The sequence below is a fragment of the Somniosus microcephalus genome, chromosome 25 (assembly GCF_052327205.1).
Source record: "Somniosus microcephalus isolate GS21.2 chromosome 25, FLI_Smic_1.0, whole genome shotgun sequence".
In the NCBI taxonomy this organism is placed as follows: Eukaryota; Metazoa; Chordata; class Chondrichthyes; order Squaliformes; family Somniosidae; genus Somniosus; species Somniosus microcephalus.
The window spans coordinates 24,845,072-24,866,227 of record NC_141011.1 but is presented as its reverse complement, the minus strand read 5'-3'; the positions used below and the strand labels follow the sequence as shown (position 1 = coordinate 24,866,227).

Sequence of the window (21,156 nt, the reverse complement as noted above, 5' to 3'; positions counted from 1 at the left end):
TCCCGCACTTCTGCCCTCACCCCTGTCCCTCCCTCCCAGAACCACAATAGGGTTCCCCTTATCCTCACCTTTCACCCCACCAGCCTCCACATTCAACGGATCATCCTCCGCCATTTCCGCTACCTCCAAAGTGATCCCACCACCAAACACATCTTCCCCTCCCCTCCCCTTTCAGCATTCCATAGGGACTGCTCCCTCCGAGACACCCTAGTCCACTCCTCTGTCACCCCCAACAGCCCTTCCCCTTCGCCTGGCACCTTTCCGTACAAGCACAGGAGATGTAACACCTGCCCCTATACCTCCCCCCTTCCCACTGTCCAGGGCCCCAAACACCCCTTCCAGGTGAAACAGCGATTTACTTGTACTTCTTGCAATCTAGTACACTGTATTCGCTGCTCACGATGCGGTCTCCTCTACATTGGGGAGACCAAACGCAGATTGGGTGACCGCTTTGCGGAACACCTCCGTTCAGTCCGTAAGGGTGACCCCAAGCTTCCGGTCGCCTGTCATTTTAATTCACCGCTCCATTCCCACTCGGACATCACCGTCCTTGGCCTCTTGCATTGTTCCACGGAAGCTCAACGTAAACTCAAGGAACAGCACCTCATCTTCCGATTAGGCACTTTGCAGCCTTCCGGACTCAATAGCAAGTTCAACAATTTCAGATCATAACCTCGGCCCCCATTACATTTTTACTTATATCTTTTTCCACCCCTTTGTTTTGGGTCTTCCCTTCTCCACCCCACCCCCCCACCCCTTTCCTTTTTTTTTTCTCTCTCCCACATGGCAGCTGTCTCATCCTGCCAGTACACTTCACACCTAATCTCAGCCGTCTTTTGTCTCCACTGTCCTATTACCATCTCGTCTGGTTTTGAATACCTCTTAATATCTCTTTTACTTCTTTTGTTCTATCGCAGCCCTGCCTTCGATCTATTTTATTTCCTTTCCAGTTTTGAAAAAGGGTTTTGACCTGAAACATCAACTCTAATTTCTCTCCACGGATATTGCCTGGCCTGCTGAGTTTTTACAGCAATTTCTGTTGTTATTTTGCAAAATTTCCTTATTGTGGTTACACACCAGCTACACATTGAGGGAGTGGAAGCCCTTGCGGTTGACAAAAATACTTGGATTGTGATGGGGTGCCTTAAGGGCCACATGTGTGCAGTCTACGGCACCCTGCACCCTTGGAAAGCCTGCCAGATTAGCAAATCCAACCGCACACGCGGTTACACTTGCTTGATCCTTGGAGAGGTTGATGTAATTGTGCGCAATGGCAAAGAGGGCATCGGTTACCTGCATGATGCAAGTGTGTGCAGCTGCCTGGGAGATGCTGCTGATGTCTGCTGTTGATCCCTCGAATAAGCCTGAAGCAAAAAAGTTGAGTGTGGTGGTGACTTTGACGGCCACTGGTAAGGGGTGTCCACCTGCTCCTCTGGGCTCCAGGTCTTGCTGCAGCATTGCGCAGATGTCACCCACAACCTCTCGCGAAAGTCTCAGCCTCCTTTGGCACTGCTGCTCAGTCATGTTGAGGTAGCTCATCCTCTGTCTGTAGACCCTGTTTTTGGAATATCTCCTGCGGCGACGTCCTTGCCTGTGCTGGCGCTTTCTGGCCTGTACAGCTTCAGGTGGGTGAGCAGCAGCTTGGCGCTCCTATTGTTGCTCCTGCTGTTGGTGCTGCTGTTGTTCCGGGTTCTGCTGCTGCGGCGGCTGATCTTCATCCGATTCTGAGGTCGAGGAGGAAAGGAAATAAATGGTTCCCATGCTGCAGGTATATACCTCAGTTGAGGAAGCGTTCAGTCAAGGTGGGGAGAGGGGTTTCCCAGGAGGTCACAGTGGAGATGGATCTCAGCTTCAACACTTCCAAAATGAGTAGACCTGCAAAAAGTTCTCCAAGACCTGAGAAAAGAAAGTTCTGCCACCTGCAACTGATCATTGTTGAAAACTCCTTTTTTATGGTGGAGCTGCAGCTGTTAGTAAGCCATCCACTTGTGAGTCCGCCAGGATTAACTGGCGTGTTCCAGGGGAGACGTGCAGCACGCGGGAAATGTGTTAAACTCAGAAATGCCTCTCAAAGTGGCATTATAGAAGCACTTAGGTGGTTGTTATATGTCTTAAGGGCCTAGAGGCGGGACCAAAATAGGGTCTGAAAGCCCTCATTCGGGAAAGTTGCTCAGAGGCGGGTTGGAGGCGGGATCAGACCCTGACGCCATTTTTGGCAACTTTCCCACCTGACCCGCCTTCAAACCCGCCTCCTCAGGCCTGGCAAAATCCAGCCCTGAGTGTCTCCGCTTCCACCACTTCCGTCGGCAGCGAATTCCAGGTCATCACCACTCGCTGCGTAAAAATTTTTTCCTCACGTCTCCCCTGTATCTCTTGCCCAAAACCTTAAATCTGTGTCCCCTAGTCCTTGTACCATCAACTAGTGGGAACAGCCTTTCCCCGTCTAGCCTATCCAAAACCGTCATAATCTTGTACAGCTCTTTCAAATCACCCCTGAACCTCCTTTGCTCTAATGAAAACAAATCCAGCTTCTCCAACCTGTCCTTGTAGCTAAGATCCCCCATCCCCGCAACCATTCTGGTAAATCTCCTCTGCACCCTCTCAAGGGCCTTCACATCCTTCCTAAAGTGTGGTGACCAGAACTGGACACAATACTCCAGTTGTGGCCTAACCAGCGCTTTATAAAGGTTCAGCATAACTTCTCTACTTTGTACTCAATACCTCCATTTATGAAGCCCAAGATCTCATATGCTTTGTTAACCACTCTCTCAATATGTCCTGCCACCTTCAGGGACCCATGTACATTAACTCCCAGGTCCCTCTTTCCCTGCACATTCTGTAAAACTGTGTCATTAAGTGTATATTGCCTCTCCCTGTTCCTTCTGTGAAATGCATCACCTCACACTTCTCTGTATTAAATTCCATCTGCCACTTGTCTGCCCATTCTGCTATGTCCTGTTGCAGTCGATTGGTATCATCATCACTGTTTGCCATACCCCCAAGTTTAGTGTCATCAGCAAATTTAGAAATTCTACTCTGTATTCCAATATCCAGGTCATTTATATATATCAAAAAAAGCAGTGGCCCCAGCACTGATCCTTGGGGAACACCACTATCTACCATCCTCCATTCTGAAAAACAGCCATTTACCACAACTCGCTGTTTTCTGTCCTTAAGCCAATTCCTTATCCTTACCCACCTATACCATGAGCCTCAATTTTGTTAACCAGCCTTCTATGTGGTACTTTGTCAAACGCCTTCCGAAAATCCATGTAAACAACATCCATTGTATTCCCTTCATCAATCCTCTCTGTTACTTCATCAAAAAATTCAATTAGATTAGTCAAATATGATCTGCCTTTTACAAATCCGTATTGGCTCTCCTTAATTAGCTTAAACCTCTCCAAGTGCCCGCTAAATTTTTCCTTGATTATTGCTTCTAAAACCCACCACTGATGTTAAACTGACCGGCCTGTAGTTACTAGAATTGTCCTTACACCCTTTCTTTAACAATGGTGTCACATTTGCCACTTTCCAATCCTCAGGTACCTCCCCCGCATTTAGGGAAGATTGGAAAATTATGGCAAGCCATTCCCCTATCTCCTCCCCCAATTCCCTTAGCAACCTGGGATCCAAGCCATCTGGACCAGGTGACTTGTCCACTTTAAGCATACCCAGCCTTTCTAGTACATCCTGTCGATCAATTTTCACCCCTTTCATTGCTTCTACCTTTTCCACTACTACCGATATTTTGTTAGCATCCACCTCCTTAGTAAAGACCGATACAAAGTACTCATTGAGTATTCTAGCCTTGCCCTGCGCCCCTAAGCATATACCACCTTCTTTGTCTCTAAGAGGCCCCACCCCGCCTCTTACTACCCACTTAATGTTTACATGCCAGTAGAAGATTTTTGGGTTCCCTTTTATGTTACCCACCATTCTACTCTCATATTCTCTCTTTGCCAATCTTATTTTCATCCTCACATCCCCTCTCAACTTATTGTATTTGGTCTGGTGCTCCCTTGAAGAATTCATCTGACATGCATCCTACATCCTTTTTTTTTGTTTCATCATCTTCTCAAACTCCCTCGTCATCCAAGGAGCCCTTGTTTTGGTTCCCTTACCCTTACCTCTTGTTGTAATGTACCTAGCCTGTACTTGGATCCTTAAAGATCACCCATTGTTCCGTTACAGTTTTTCCTGTCAGTCTTTGGTTCCATTTTACCCAGGCTAGATCCTTTCGCATCCCATTGAAGTTAGCCCTATTCCAGTTTAGAAGTTCCACTCTAGATTGTTCCTTGCTCCTCTCCATTGCTAATCTAAATCTTATGATACAATGATCACTCGTACTCAAGTGTTCTCCCACAGACACTTGGTCACACAGAAATCACAGAAACCCCACAGTGCAGATAGAGGCCATTTCGGCCCATCGAGCCTGCACCGACACATATCCCACCCGATCCCCGTAACCCCTACACCAACACATATCCCACCCTATCCCCGTAACCCCACATATTTTAATCCCCCTAACACTAAGGGTCAATTTATTTTAGCCAATCAACCTAACCTGCACATCTTTGGACTGTGGGAGGAAACCGGAGCACCCGGAGAAAACCCACGCAAACACGGGGAGAATGTGCAAACTCCACACAGACAGTCACCCGAGGCCGGATTCGAACCTGGGTCCCTGGCGCTGTGAGGCAACAGTGCTAACCACTATGCCACCGTGCTGCCCACCTCATTCCCCAGCCCCAGCCCCAGATCCAGCAATGCCTCCCTCCTAGTTGGGCCAAGAACATACTGGTCAAAGAAATTCTCCTGAACACATTTCAGAAATTCCTCCCCCTCCTTTCCCTTTACCCTTGCATTATCCCTATCGATATTTAGGTAATTAAAGTCCCCCAATATCACCACTCTATAGCTCTTGCATATCTCTATGATTTTCCTGCAGATTTGCTCCTCTACCTCCCTCTCACCATTTGGAGGCCTATAGAATACCCCCAATAGCGTGATCATACCCTTTTTGCTCCTCAACTCTAACCAAATGGATTCTGTCCTTGTCCCCTCAAGAACATCCTCCCTTTCCAACACTACAATGTCTTCCTTAATCAGCACTGTCACCCCACCTCCCTTTTCTCCTTCCCTATCTTTTCTGAACACCTTGTACCCTTGAATATCAAGTGCCCAGTCCTTACCGTTTTTAAGCCACGTTTCTGACTAGGCCTGTATTCAATAGAGTTTAGAAGAATGAGAGGGGATCTCATTGAAACATATAAAGTTCTGACAGGGCTAGACAGACTACATGCAGGGCGGATGTTTCACCTGGCTGGGGGGTCCAGAGCGAGGGGTCACAGTCTCAGGATACGGGGTAGGACATTTAGGACTGAGATGAGGAGAAATGTCTTCACTCAGAGGGTGGTGAACCTGTGGAATTCTCTACCACAGAAGGCTGTGGAGGCCAAGTCACTGAATATATTTAAGAAGGAGCTAGATAGATTTCTAGACACAAAAGGCATCAAGGGGTATGGGGAGAGAGCGGGAATATGGTATTAAAATTTTTTTTTTTATTCGTTTATGGGATCAGGGCGTCGCTGGCAATGCCAGCATTTATTGCCCATCCCTAATTGCTCTTGAGAAGGTGGTGGTGAGCCGCCTTCTTGAACCGCTGCAGTCTGTGTGGTGATGGTACTCCCATAGTGCTGTTAGGTAGGGTGTTCCAGGATTTTGTCCCAGCGATGATGAAGGATCGGCGATATACTTTTAAGTCAGGATGGTGTGTGACTTGGAGGGGAACTTAGATGTGGTGGCATTCCTATGCGCCTGCTGCCCTTGTCCTTCTAGGTGGAAGAGGTCGCGGGTTTGGGAGGTGCTGTCGAAGAAGCCTTGGCGAGTTGCTGCAGTGCATCTTGTAGATGGTACACACTGCAGCCACGGTACGCCGGTGGTGGAGGGAGTGAATGTTTAAGGTGGTGGATATGTAAGGGGTTTTCGATCGCCGAGGTCTCTCTCTCTCTCTAGAGGCCTCGCTCTCTTGCACAGTAATACACCGAGTGGTTCGACCCACTCGCCCCTTAGGTTCTATACACTGGACTTTGAGGCAGGAACTGCAATGCAGAGAATACTCTATAGACCAAGTTTAATGAAACGAAATGAAATTTTATTGCATGGAGGAAAAATTAAATATAAGCCAAATAAGGTACATGGGAGGGAAAAACAAATCATAATACGGTACTAACCAGCATATCTACAGGCATATTGGGCTGAAAATTCAGTAGGGTTAGCGCCCCATTTGAGGCGCTAGAGGGCCTAGCGCCGGAGTTATGGCCGGTTTGTAAATTCAGTGGGGCCCTGCCATCAGCGTTAGACCGGTTGCGCTGCGCCGGCACCGATGACGTCATCGGTGTGCGCAGCGTCCCGGTTGCCGTGGTGACGGGCCCCAACGCCGAAATTGAGTTGCGGCCGCCTCGCCCGTGGCAGCCGCAACTAACGATGTTTCAGCAGAGTCCTACGCGAGTTAGCGCCGGCGCATTAAGGTCGCGCGGCGGCCGGCCGCTTTCCCGCCGGCCGCCTGCCCGCACCTCCCTCCCCGGACTCCTCCACCCACCCCCCCGCGGAACAGATGCGTCTGGCCTGCGAGCCCGGCACTTCTCCGAGGTGCCAGGCTCATTTTTTTCAAGATTTCAACGGCCAGCGGGCGGGTGCAGGCAGCTCCTCCTTAACTGAAGGAGGAGGCCTGCACTTCCCCAGCCTGCCGCACCGCATCGGGTGCCACAGCGCCGGAATTGCACCGCAATGCGGCAGTCAGTGCCCATTTCGAGGCGCTGACACCCTCCTGTAGCGCCGGCAGCCGTTTGGGCGCGGCGCTACTGAATTTTTGGCGCGCGCAGGGGGACTTAGCGCCGGCGCTAAATTTCCGGCGCTAAAGCCCTGGCGCGGCGCCAACTGAATTTCTAGGCCATTATGTTTTACAAGGTTCATCCTGAAATAGGGAAACACACGGAACATCGAGGGACAACAACTCATTGTTAAATTATACCCAAAATGCCCACCCCCTAAACCTAGCTAGATTAGATTATGAGGGGCCAGAAACATGCTCACCAATCACAGTTAGAAACATAGAGATTTTGAAGTCTGCGTTTTGGTCCTCTCAGGCGTCCTGTCTCCACGTGGTCATTGGGCTGTAGGAGCAGCAGGCTGCTCAATCTGATGGCTCCTTCTCTTCAGCAAGATGCGCTGACCATCATTTCGCCTGCAGCTCGTTTTTCTCCGTACTCCTACACACGATGCTGTAGGGCGTTTCGTCTTCTCTTCTTCTCGTCAACGGCCCGGGGTTTTTGTCGATGATCTCCCGATGACTACCCCGGGTCTCGTCTTCTTCTTCTAAGAACCACCTTCTCCGATGTCAAGCCTTCCCAAGGCTAAGAAGCGTACCGAAAGCTGCAAACGCTGCAAAAGCTCCCAAAAAGCTACCGATGGCTACCCCGGGACTCCAGTTATACTTTTCCGTGGAGGCCCTTATCTCCCGCCAAATCAAGGTTAGTCTTTGTTTAACTTTTGGCGGGCTTGTAGCACAGCGGGGTAGTCTTTGTTTTTAAAGTATCTTCGGGATGGCCGGTAACTGCCATCTCTGGTCTGGAACAACCTTGTATTGTCTTTAATGTCCCTCTTCGAACTTGAATCTGTTCCCCTTTGTCTGGGTAAACATTTAGATGGCCTTTATCTACAGGCCGATCTGATCGGATCTGCAGCCAATCTATATGTATGGGGCTCTGTATGGTTTCGTTTTCCCTGAAACTGCCTTCCAGAACCTACTGTGGGCTGCATCCACAAAAGCTGTCTGAGGACTGCAGGAACCATTTTAAAGTGTCCCAAACGCTGGTCATGGGGTCTGGCAGCCATTTTGTGTGTCCCTTTTTCTGGGCTTCTTTTAAAACAGTCTTTAAAAGTTAAGGCCTTTTCTGCCAATAGACCCTTATAGGACAATGTTCAATTTTGCGAATTCTACAGATGGGGTGGCAATCAAGCGGGCTGCTTTGTCCTGGATTGTGTCGAGCTTCTTGAGTGTTGTTGGAGCTGCACTCATCCAGGCAAATGGAGAGTATTCCATCACACTCCTTACTTGTGCCTTGTAGATGGTGGAAAGGCTTTGGGGAGTCAGGAGGTGAGACACTCGCCGCAGGATACCTAGCCTCTGACCTGCTGTTATTGCTATAGCATTTATGTGGCTGGTCCAGTTAAATTTCTGGTTAATGGTGACACCCAGGATGTTGATAGTGGGGGATTCGGCGATGGTACTGCCATTGAATGTCAAGGGGCGGTGGTTAGACTCTCGCTTGTTGGAGATAGTCATTGCCTGGCACTTCTGTGGCGCAAATGTTACCTGCTACTTATCAGCCCAAGCCTGAACGTCGTCCAGGTCTTGTTGCATGCGGGCATTGACTGCTTCATTATCTGTGGAGTTGTGAATGGCGCTGAACTCTGTGCAGTCATCAGCGAACATCCCCATTTCTGACCTTATGTTGGAGCGAAGGTCATTGATGAAGCAGCTGAAGATGGTTGGGCCTAGGACACTGCCCTGAGGAACTCCTGCAGCGATGTCCTGGGGCTGTGAAGATTGAACTTCAACCACCACAACCATCTTCCTTTGTGCTAGGTATGACTCCAACCAGTGAAGTGTTTTCCCCCTGATTCCCATTCACTTCAGTTTTACTAGGGCTCCTTGATGCCACACTCGGTCAAATGCTGCCTTGATGTCAAGGGCAGTCACTCTCACCTCACCTCTGGAATTCAGCTCCTTTGTCCATGTTTGGACCAAGGCTGTAATGAGGTCGGGAACCGAGTGGTCTTGGCAGAACCCAAACTTGGCATCAGTGAGCAGGTTATTGGTGATTAAGTGCCGCTTGATAGCACTGTTGATGACACCTTCCATCACTTTGCTGATGATTGAGAGTAGACTGGTGGGGTGGTAATTGGCTGGATTGGATTTGTGTTGCTTTTTGTGGACAGGATATACCTCGGCAATTTTCCACATTGTCGAACAGATGCCAGGGTTGTAGCTGTACTGGAACAGCTTGGCTAGAGGCGCAGCTATTTCTGGAGCACAAGCCTTCAGTACGATAGCCGAGATGTTGTCGGGGCCCATAGCCTTTGCTGTATCCAGTGCGTGTCTTGATATCACGTGGAGTGAATCGAATTGGCTGAAGACTGGCTTGTGTGATGGTGGGGACCTCAGGAGGAGGCCGATATGGATCATCCACTCGGCACTTATGGCTGAAGTTTGTTGCAAACGCTTCAGCCTTGTCTTTTGTATTCAGTGCTGGGCTCCACCATCATTGAGGATGGGGATATCCTTGGATCCTCCTCCTTCCGTTAGTTGTTTAATGGTCCACCACTATTCACGAGCTTTGATCTGATCTGTTGATTGTGGGATCGCTAGCCCTGTCTATAGCATGCTGCTTCCATTATTTAGCCTGCATGTAGTCCTGTGTTGCAGCTTCCCAGGTTGGCACCTAATTTTTAGGTACGCCTGGTGCTGCTCCTGGCATGCTGTTCTACACTCATTGAACCAGGGTTGGTCCCCTGGCTTGGTGGTAATGGTAGAGTGAGGGATATGCCGGGCCATGAGGTTACAGATTGTGGTGGAATACAATTCTACTGCTGCTGATGGCCCACAGCGCCTCATGGGTGCCCAGTTTTGAGCTGCTAGATCTGTTCTGAATCTATTCCATTTACGGTGGTAGTGCCACACAACACGATGGGGGGCGTTCTCAGTGTGAAGACGGGACTTCGTCTCCACAATGACTGTGCGGTAGTCACTGCTGCCAATGCTGTCATGGACAGATGCATCTGCGACAGGTAGATTGGTGAGGGCGAGGTCAAGTAGGTTTTTCTCCTCGTGTTGGTTCACTCATCACCAGTCGCAGGCCCAGACTGGCAGTTATGTCCTTCAGGACTCGGCCAGCTCAGTCAGTAGTGGTGCTACCGAGCCATTCTTGGTGATGGACATTGAAGTCCCCCACCCAGAGTACATTCTGTGCCCTTGCTACTCTCAGTGCTTCTTCCAAGTGGTGTTCAACATGGAGGAGTACTGATTCATCAGCTGAGGGAGGGCGGTAGGTGGTAATCAGCAGGAGGTTTCCTTGCCCATGCTTGACCTGAAGCCATGAGACTTCATGGGGTCCAGAGTCAATGTTGTGTACTCCCAGGGCCACTCCTTCCCGACTGTATACCACTGTGCCACCACCCCTGATGGGTCTGTCCTGCCGGTGGGACAGGACATACCCAGGGATGGTGATGGAAGTTTTTGGGAAATTGGCTGAAAGGTATGATTCTGTGAGTATGACTATGTCAGGCTGTTGCTTGACTAGGCTGGGTGTGCCGTTGCCATGTCCATAGCCAGTGTCGAGGTCGATGCCGGGTGGTCTATCCAGATTCATTCTTATTATGTATTGTAGTTACAACTGAGTGACTTGCTAGACCATTTAAGAGGGCAGTTAAGAGTCAACCACATTCCTGTGTGTCTGGAGTCACATATAGGCCAGGCCAGGTAAGGACAGCAGATTTCCTTCCCTAAAGGACATTAGTGAACCAGATGGGTTTTTACGACAATCCGATAGTTTCATGGTTACCATTACTGACACTAGCTTTTTTATTCCAGATTTATTTTTTAATTAACTGAATTTAAATTCCCCAGCTGTCATGGTGGGATTTGAACTCACGTCTCTGGATCATTAGTCCAGGCCTCTGGATTATTAGCCCAGTGACATTACCACTACGCTACCGTTCCCGATAGAGGATCAGCCATGATCATATTGAATGGCGGAGCAGGCTCGAAGGGCCGAATGGCCGACTCCTGCTCCTATTTTTCTATGTTTCTATGTTTCCATTACTGTCACAATATCGTATCGCCACACAGCTATTTGTGCTTGTAGCTCACCAACCTTATTCACCACACTTTGTGCGTTTACAAAAATGCAATCTAAACCCATTTTTGAATTTTTCGTAATCTTTCTTAGTCTGCTCCTATCTAATATGGTACTACTACCGCATCTAGTACTATCTTCTCTAGTACTACCCAACACAATCACTCTTTTATGCACCTTATTCCTCTTTTCTACTCCTATATGCTGGTGCCCATCCCCCTGCCAAGCTAGATTAAACCCTCCCCAACAGCACTATCAAACTTCCCCACGAAAATATTGGTCCCGGCTCTGTTGAGGTGTAACCCGTCCGGCTTGTACAGGTCCGACCTACCCCAGGAATGGTCCCAATGCCTCAGGAATCTAAAGCCCTCCCCCCTGCACCATCTCTCCAGTCACATATTCACCTGTTCTATCCTCCTATTCCTGTACTCACTAGCACGTGGTACCGGGAGTAATCCGGAGATTACTACCTTTGAGGTCCTGCTTTTTAATCTCTCTCCTACCTCCCTAAACTCTGCTTGCAGGACCTCATCCCTCTTTCTGCCTATGTCGTTGGTACCGATATGGACAACGACCTCTGGCTGTTCACTCTCCCCCCTCAGAGTGTCCTGCAGCCACTCAGTGACATTCTTGACCCTGGCACCAGGGAGGCAACATACCATCCTGGAGTCACGTCTACAGCTGCAGAAATGCCCGTTAGCTCCCCTAACTATCGAGTCCCCTACCACTATTGCTCTTCCACTCTTTTTCCTCCTCCCCTGTACAGCTAAGCCACCCGTGGTGGTGTGGACTATGGCTGCACTCCCCAGAGGAACCATCGCCCTCACCAGTACTCAGAACAGAATACTGGTTGGAGAGCACGATGCACTCCGGGGACTCCAGCACTACCTGCCTGGTCCTCCTCTTCTGTCTGGTGGTCACCCATTCCCTCACTGCCTGCATTCTCTTAAGCTGCGGGGTGGCCACCTCTAGAAACGTGCTATCCACGTAGCTCTCAGCCTCGCGGATGCACCGCAGTGACTCCAACCGCCGCTCAAGCTCCGAAACCCGGAGCTCGAGTTGCTGTATCTGGCGACACTTCCCGCACATGTGGTCATCCAGGCTACGCGAAGCGTCCAGGACTTCTCACATGGCACAGGATGTACACTCCACGGACTGAGCTGCCCTGCCATGCCTCTATTTAATAGACTAAGAACTAACCCAACAGAAATAAACATAAAACTTAACAAAAAACATTCCCCAGCTCCTCACCAATCAGCTCTTTCCATCTATTTAATAGGCTATTAACTAACTTAGCAGATATAAACTTATAAACTTAAAAAGATATACACTCACCAGCTACTCACCAATCAGCTCCTTCTCTTGTACCGACGTCACTTATTTTACTCTGATGTCACTTTTTCAAAAACTGCCTCTGTTGAGTTGCTGCCGCTTTGAACTGCTCGCTCTTGCTGTGCTCCCTCCAGGTCCGCTCATTCCGGTGCTGCTCCCGCTCTCGGCGGTCTTTGTGCCGCTGCTCCCGCTCTCGGCGCTCTTTATACCGCTGCTCCCGCTCTCGGCGCTCTTTATACCACTGCTCCCGCTCTCTGCGCTCTTTATACCGCTGCTCCCGCTCTCGGCGCTCTTTATACTGCTGCTCCCGCTCTCGGCGCTCTTTATACCGCTGCTCCCGCTCTCGGCGCTCTTTATACTGCTGCTCCCGCTCTCGGCGCTCTTTATACCGCTGCTCCAGCTCTCGGCGCTCTTTATACCGCTGCTCCCGCTCTCGGCGCTCTTTATACCGCTGCTCCCGCTCTCGGCGCTCTTTATACCGCTGCTCCCGCTCTCGGCGCTCTTTATACCGCTGCTCCCGCTCTCTGCGCTCTTTATATCGCTGCTCCCGCTCTCGGCGCTCTTTATACTGCTGCTCCCGCTCTCGGCGCTCTTTATACCGCTGCTCCAGCTCTCGGCGCTCTTTATACCGCTGCTCCAGCTCTCGGCGCTCTTTATACCGCTGCTCCCGCTCTCGGCGCTCTTTATACTGCTGCTCCCGCTCTCGGCGCTCTTTATACCGCTGCTCCAGCTCTCGGCGCTCTTTATACCGCTGCTCCAGCTCTCGGCGCTCTTTATACCGCTGCTCCCGCTCTCGGCGCTCTTTATACCACTGCTCCCGCTCTCGGCGCTCTTTATACCGCTGCTCCAGCTCTCGGCGCTCTTTATACCGCTGCTCCAGCTCTCGGCGCTCTTTATACCGCTGCTCCCGCTCTCGGCGCTCTTTATACCACTGCTCCCGCTCTCAGCGCTCTTTATACCGCTGCTCCCGCTCTCAGCGCTCTTTATACCGCTGCTCCCGCTCTCGACGCTCTTTATACCGCTGCTCCCGCTTGAGCGCTCTTTGTGCCACTCCTCCCGCTCTCGGCGCTCTTTGAGCCGCTGCTCCTGCTCTCGGCGCTCTTTATACCGCTGCTCCCGCTTGAGCGCTCTTTGTGCCGCTGCTCCCGCTCTCGGCGCTCTTTATACCGCTGCTCCCGCTTGAGCGCTCTTTGTGCCGCTGCTCCCACTCTCGGCGCTCTTTGTGCCGCTGCTCCCGCTCTCGGTGCTCTTTGTGCCACTGCTCCCACTCTCGGTGCTCTTTGTGCCGCTGCTCCCGCTCTCGGCGCTCTTTGTGCCGCTGCTCCCGCTTGAGCGCTCTTTATACCGCTGCTCCCGCTTGAGCGCTCTTTGTGCCGCTGCTCCCGCTCTCGGCGCTCTTTATACCGCTGCTCCCGCTTGAGCGCTCTTTGTGCCGCTGCTCCCACTCTCGGTGCTCTTTGTGCCGCTGCTCCCGCTTGAGCGCTCTTTGTGCCACTGCTCCCGCTCTTGGCGCTCTTTGTGCCGCTGCTCCCGCTTGAGCGCTCTTTGTGCCGCTGCTCCCACTCTCGGTGCTCTTTATACCGCTGCTCCCGCTTGAGCGCTCTTTGTGCCGCTGCTCCCGCTCTCGGCGCTCTTTGTGCTGCTGCTCCCGCTTGAGCGCTCTTTATACCGCTGCTCCCGCTTGAGCGCTCTTTGTGCCGCTGCTCCCGCTCTCGACGCTCTTTATACCACTGCTCCCGCTTGAGCGCTCTTTATACCGCTGCTCCCGCTTGAGCGCTCTTTGTGCCGCTGCTCCCGCTCTCGACGCTCTTTATACCACTGCTCCCGCTTGAGCGCTCTTTGTGCCGCTGCTCCCACTCTCGACGCTCTTTGTGCCGCTGCTCCCGCTTGAGCGCTCTTTGTGCCGCTGCTCCCACTCTCGGCGCTCTTTGTGCCGCTGCTCCAGCTCTCGGCGCTCTTTGTGCCACTCCTCCCACTCTCGGCGCTCTTTGTGCCACTCCTCCCACTCTAGGCGCTCTTTGTGCCACTCCTCCCACTCTCGGCGCTCTTTGTGCCACTCCTCCCACTCTCGGCGCTCTTTGTGCCGCTGCTCCCACTCCCGGCGCTCTTTGTGCCACTCCTCCCACTCTCGGCGCTCTTTGTGCCACTGCTCCCACTCTCGGCGCTCTTTGTGCCACTCCTCCCACTCTCGGCGCTCTTTGTGCCACTCCTCCCACTCTCGGCGCTCTTTGTGCCGCTGCTCCCACTCTCGGCGCTCTTTGTGCCGCTGCTCCCACTCTAGGCGCTCTTTGTGCCGCTGCTCCCACTCTCGGCGCTCTTTGTGCCGCTGCTCCGGCTCTCGGCGCTCTTTGTGCCACTCCTCCCACTCTCGGCGCTCTTTGTGCCGCTGCTCCGGCTCTCGGCGCTCTTTGTGCCACTCCTCCCACTCTCGGCGCTCTTTGTGCTGCTGCTCCCACTCTCGGCGCTCTTTGTGCCGCTGCTCCCACTCTCGGCGCTCTTTGTGCCACTCCTCCCACTCTCGGCGCTCTTTGTGCCGCTGCTCCCACTCTCGGCGCTCTTTGTGCCGCTGCTCCCACTCTCGGCGCTCTTTGTGCTGCTGCTCCGGCTCTCGGCACTCTTTGTGCCACTGCTCCCGCTCTCGGTGCTCTTTGGTGACACCAAGTTTGAGTTTTAAATGCCTGAAGACGATAGAAGGAAGGAATGACTAAGCAAGGCAAGGAGTTCCACAGTTTTGAGGTGCTGGGAAAGAATGAGTTAGAGGAGGATTGATCTGAACACAGTGAGAATGCAGCGAGGCAGGAAGATCATATAGCTTGGGAGGAACGTTCTAAGGTTCACTAACCATAGTAGTATTGAGGGACAGAAGAACGGTTGCTATAAAGAGAGAAGTTAGACGTTGGAGATGAAGGAGGGACCAGTTGTCAATTAGCAAGCTTTTCCTCACATACTGTCTAGAAGTGTGTGAGAGGGGCTAGAAGAACTTCCCCTCATACGAGAGTTTGTAGATATGATAATTATACCATTAATATAGCAAAGGCAGTATTGTGGTAATTTCACTGTTTCAGGTAGTCACTAAATCGTACAATCACTTTGGAACTTTAACAAAGATCAGCCTTTGTGCAACATCTCTAGTACTGCAATTACAGTCCATACCAATAGATCAGAGCATAGAGGTTCATGACAAGGTCCCTCAACAGCACCTCATACAGAAAGTTTAATGAAGTAGACCACCACGGAGTTTGGTGGAGTAGAAAATGGATACACGGGGAACTCCTTTGATAACTTGGTTGGTCAATGCACTGAACGTCGATATAATATGCATCTGGGGAAAAGTACAAAATACTGTAAAGTATAGTAGTTGAGATTGAGACAGTGAAGTCATTCACAAATATCTTGCTGGAAATGGGATTGTTGATTACAGGTATCATCTAAGAGTATGAAAAGCTCCATGTCTGTGAAAAAGAAAAAGACTTGCATTTATATAGCGCCTTTCACTACCACTGGACAGCCCAAAGTGCTTTACTGTAGGAATTGCCAAATTCCTATCTGAAGTACTGAGACCAGGCAACTCTGGTAATTAAACGATGTTTAATACAAACTGGTGGAAGTAACAGTTAAAATGCAAGAGGACTAAACAACAGGTGTTTGCTTAAGGCTGACTCCACGAGGACTGATTCTGGAAGCTTCCCCGCATCACGTTTCCCGCCATTGGGAACGTCACGTGACCTGCGTGATGACGTCATCGCGTTCGGTCTACATCTTAAAGGGACCGCGTTATTTACATACAGCAAACAAATACAGGTACCGATTCACTCTGTTAAAGGCAATTATGTACATCCATATAAGAGTCCCTTGGTGGCTCTGCCACATGCGCCCCCCCAGAATTGTCCTTAACAGCGAAAGCCAATCGAAGAGGAGGTCGGACAAGCCTGTTCAAACGACTCCTATATTCCCAGAAAGGAAATTGCTGGGCAGCTGAGGAGCTGGCCGGTGGAACGATCCGGTCGGGCGGGGTAGCAGCAGGCAGTCGACCACGACGCGGTGGCTGTGCAATCTCGACTAGTTGCTCGAGATCCAGGTGCGCGGGCTTGAGGCGGTCAATTGAGATGTGGTCGGGTTTGCCGCCGATGTCGACCAAAAAGCTCTTGGCACCTGCCTGCAATACTCGGAAAGGGCCCGTATAAAGAGGTGTGAGTGGACTGCGATGGGCATCATGACGAACGAAAACGAACCTGGCCTGCATCAACTCCGTTGGAACGTGGGAGGCAGGCAAACCATGATGTGACGTCGGAATTGGCTTGAAACACTGGGCTGCTTCCCGGTGGGCGTCTAGTTGGGCGGCTGCGGACCACGGCTTCGTCGGTGACGGCAAGAACTCGCCTGGCACCCGGAGTGGCTGGCCGTACACAAGTTCCGTGGCAGAAGACTGCAAGTCCTCCTTTGGTGCTGTCCGCAACCCAAGCATAACCCAAGGCAGCCTATCTGCCCATGCAGTGCCCTGGAGGGTGGCACTCAACAACGCCTTCAATGACCGATGAAAGCGCTCACATAATCCGTTTGCCTGCGGATGGTAGGCCGTGATGCGATGGAGCTTGGTGCCCAAACCTAAAGCTACAGCGTTCCAAAGTTCGGACGAGAATTGCGGGCCGCAGTCTGAGGAAATATCTGTTGGGACACCAAACCGCGCAACCCATGAGGAAATAAAAGTCCTGGCGACGTCCACGGAGGTGGTGGACGTCAGAGGGACCGCCTCCAGCCATCTTGTGCTGCGGTCGACGATGGTCAGGAGGTGTGTGAACCCGTGCGACGGTGGAAGAGGCCCAAAGAGGTCGACGTTGACGTGATCAAAACGGCGCTCCGGTACTTCGAAAGTGGCCAAGGGGGCTTTGACATGGCGTTGCACTTTGGCTCTTTGGCAAACGACGCAGGTGTTAGCCCAGTCGCGGACGTCCCTGCGCATTCCTCTCCAGACGAATTTGGATGCCAGCAACTTTTGAGACACCCTCACGCCAGGATGTGAAAGTCCGTGGATGGCGCCAAAAACTTTCCGCCGCCAAGAAAACGGAACGATCGGGTGGGGATCCCCCAATGAGACGTCGCAAAGCAAGGGGGTGCCCGCCGCGTGGAAATGCACATCCGTTGGCTGGAGGCAGGAGGAGTCGGTACGGAATGCATAAGTTTCCGGGTCGGCTGCTTGGTCGGCCGCCATGTGTGAATAATCTATTCCCAGCTGGACGGCTTGGACGGCCGCCCGCGAGAGGCAATCAGCCACCACGTTGTCCTTGCCGGCCACGTGCCGGATGTCGGTGGTGAACTCTAAAATAAAGGTGAGTTGCCGCTGCTGTCTAGCTGACCACGGTTCGGCAGTCTTGGCCATAGCAAACATCAACGGTTTGTGGTCCACAAACGCGGTGAAGTGGCGCCCTTCCAACAGAAAACGAAAATGGCGGATGGCCAGGAACAGCGCCAACAACTCCCTGTCGAACGTGCTGTACTTGTGCTCATTACTGCGCAGTTGGCGACTAAAAAACGCCAGCGGCTGCCACGTACCGTTGACCCACTGCTCCTGCATGGCTCCTATGGCGTAGTCCGACGCGTCGGTCGTCAGAGCGATGGTGGCTCCAGGCAGTGGGTGCGCCAACATTGTGGCATTTGCGAGAGCGGCCTTGGTGTCCCCGAAGGCACAAACCATCTCAGGCGTCCAAAGCAGGGCTTCCTTTCCCGACTTTCCTCGGAGGGTCTCGTAGAGTGGCCGCATAAGTTGCGCGGCCCTGGCAATAAAACGATGATAAAAATTAACCATACCCAGGAACTCCTGGAGGGCCTTGATGGACTGCGGCCGCGGAAATGCTGCCATCGCCTCCACCTTTGACCGAAGTGGCGTCGCCCCCTCCGCGGTGGCCCAAGAAGTCCAGCTGCTGTAGCCCGTACTGGCATTTGGCCGGGTTGATTATTAGGCCATGTTGATGGAGGCGGCGAAAGAGGATGCGCAGATGATTGATGTGTTCCTCTTTGGTGGCACTGGCAATCAGGATGTCATCGAGATAAACGAATAAAAACTTAAGATCCCGCAGCACCGAATCCATTAGGCGCTGAAACGCCTGTGCCGCATTTTTGAGTCTGAAAGGCATTTGGAGGAACTCAAATAGGCCGAAGGAGGTCATGACCGCCGTCTTTTGGACATCCTGGGGGTGTACAGGCACTTCATGGTACCCACCAACAAGGTTGACCTTGGAAAAGATCGAAGTTCCCGCCAAATGTGCGGAGAAATCCTGTATATGCGGTATGGGGTACCGATCGGGGGTCGTGACTTCGTTAAGGCGCCGGTAGTCACCGCAGGGTCGCCAGCCACCGCCGGGTTTAGGGACAATATGGAGCGGCGAAGACCAGGGACTATTCGACTGGCGAATAATCCCCAACCGCTCCATTGTGGCGAACTCCGCCTTTGCAGCCGCGAGTTTGCTGGCTTCTAGTAGCCGAGCCCATGCGTAGACCGGGGAGCCGGTCGTTGTAATATGGTGCTCCACGCCATGCCTGGCGGACGTCGCAGAAAAGGTGGGCCTGGTTAGCTCCGGGAACTCACCAAGAAGGTGGGTGAATTCGTTGAGCTCTGGCAAGGCGCAGGAGACCGCGTGCGATGCGACTGAACCTCGAACGCACGGAATGGAGTTGTAAGTGACGGCGTTGATCAGTCGACGATTTTTAAAATCTACCCACAAGCCGTTGGCACATAAAAAGTCCATGCCGAGGATCGCTTGCGAAATTCTGGCGGTGATGACTCCCATTGGAAGTGTTGCCCGCCGAAACACACCTTGATCCGCCGACTCCTGAATGTACGAATAGCACTGCCATTGGCGGCTTGGAGGGGTAGCCCGCGCCTCCCAGCCCGGATGTCGAGGGCTGATGCGGGAAGAATGCTGCACTGCGCCCCCATGTCGCACAAAAATTGCCGGCCCGAGAGGGAATCGGTGATATAGAGTAACTTCCCGGAGTCGCCAATCGCCATTGCAGCTGTGGGACATACTGCAGGTTCGGTCTTCCTTTCGCGCAGCCGGTGCTGGTAGTTTTTGGTTGCCTCGGGCGTGAAACCGCAGGGCGGGTGGCAGCATCTGGCCTTCGCGCCGAAACGGGCGTGGTAATAACACAAGGCAGATGGTGGAGGCGTCGGGGTGGGGTCCCGTGGGGAAGGATGCCTCGAGGCGGTGCATTGTTGCTGCATGACCGTGTAAATAGTATCAGCTTCGTCCGCAAGTGCCACACAATCCGCGGTTTCCGACCGTGCGAGGGCCGCCTGTACCTGCTCGGGCAACTGGCTCAGGAACAACTCCCGAAAGAGGAAACCTTGCGGTTCGGGTCCGAGGAGTGTGAGCATCTGGCTCATTAACTCCGACGGCTTGGAGTCGCCTAGCCCGGGCAGCATGAGCAATCGTCGCGCACGCTCCGCCTTCGTGAGGCCGAAAACCTGAAGTAGCCGCGCCTTAAGAGTATTATACTTGCTGTCGGCCGGGGGGTTTTCCAGCAGGTTGATGATCCTCGAAGCCGTGGAGCTGTCGAATGCAGAGACCACGTAGAGATACCGGGTCTGATCCACCACGATATTCCGAAGCTCGAACTGAGCCTCCGCTTGCACAAACCAGGAGGCCGCCTGTTGTTTCCAAAACCGAGGGAGCTTCAAAGCCACTGCGTTCGCATCCATCGTGTCACTGCGTCTCGCTTCCTCCGCAAAGATTGTCCGCGAAAATTCGGGGTCACCACTGTAGGAATTGCGAAATTCCTATCTGAAGCACTGAGACCAGGCAACTCTGGTAATTAAACGATGTTTAATACAAACTGGTGGAAGTAACAGTTAAAACGCAAGAGAACTAAACAACAGGTGTTTGCTTAAGGCTGACTCCACGAGGACTGATTCTGGAAGCTTCCCCGCTGACGTCATGACGTCATCACGTTTCCCGCCATTGGGAATGTCACGTGACCTGCGTGATGACGTCATCGCGTTCAGTCTACATCTTAAAGGGACCGCACTATTTACATACATCTTAAAGGGACCGCACTATTTACATACAGCAAACAAATACAGGTACCAATTCACACTGTTAAAGGCAATTATGTACATCCATATAAGAGTCCCTTGGCGGCTCTGCCACATTACAGCCAATGCAGTACTTTTTGAAGTGGAGTCACTGTTGTAATGTAGGAAACGTGGCAGCCAATTTGCACTCAGCAAACAGCAATGTGATAATGACCAGATAATCTGTTTTAGTGATATTGATTGAGGGTGGCCAGGACACTGGGGATAACTCCCCTGCTCTTCTTCAAAATAGTGCCATGGGATCTTTTATGTCCACTTGAGAGAGCAGGCGGGGCCTCGGTTTAAGATCTCATCTGAAAGACGGCACCTCCGACAGTGCAGCACTCCCTCAGCACTGCACTGGAGAGTCAGCCTGGATTTTGTGCTCAAGTCTCTGGAGTGGGACTTGAACCCACAACCTTCATAATATCTGAGGCGAGGGTGCTGCCCACTGAGCCACGGCTGACACCAATTGCAACAAGGCAGGATTGAATCTCTTCTTCTTCTTCTTAGGCAGTCCCTCGGAACCGAGGATGACTTGCTTCCACATTAAAAATGAGTTCTCAGGTGACTGATGAGTCCAATGCGGGACCTACAGTCTCTGTCACAGGTGGGGCAGACGGTGGTTGAAGGGGCGGGTGGGTGGGGTGCTTGGGTTGACGTGCGCTGCCTGCGCTTGGCTTCCGCTTGCTCCCGGCGAAGAGACTCGAGGTGTTCGGCGCCTTCTCCTCCACTTTGTGCGGTCTTGGGCCAGGGATTCCCAGGTGTCGATGGGGATGTTACACTTTTTCAAAGAGGCTTTGAGGGTGTCCTTGAAGCGTTTCCTCTGCCCAC

At 52.1% G+C, this 21,156-nt stretch overlaps 1 pseudogene; it reads right to left on the bottom strand.

Annotated features, from left to right (window-relative positions):
* LOC147100546 (small ribosomal subunit protein eS1 pseudogene) overlaps window positions 1-18,997 on the bottom strand; it is a 43,009-nt pseudogene extending 24,012 nt beyond the window's left edge.
* Between the last annotated feature and the right edge of the window lie 2,159 nt (window positions 18,998-21,156).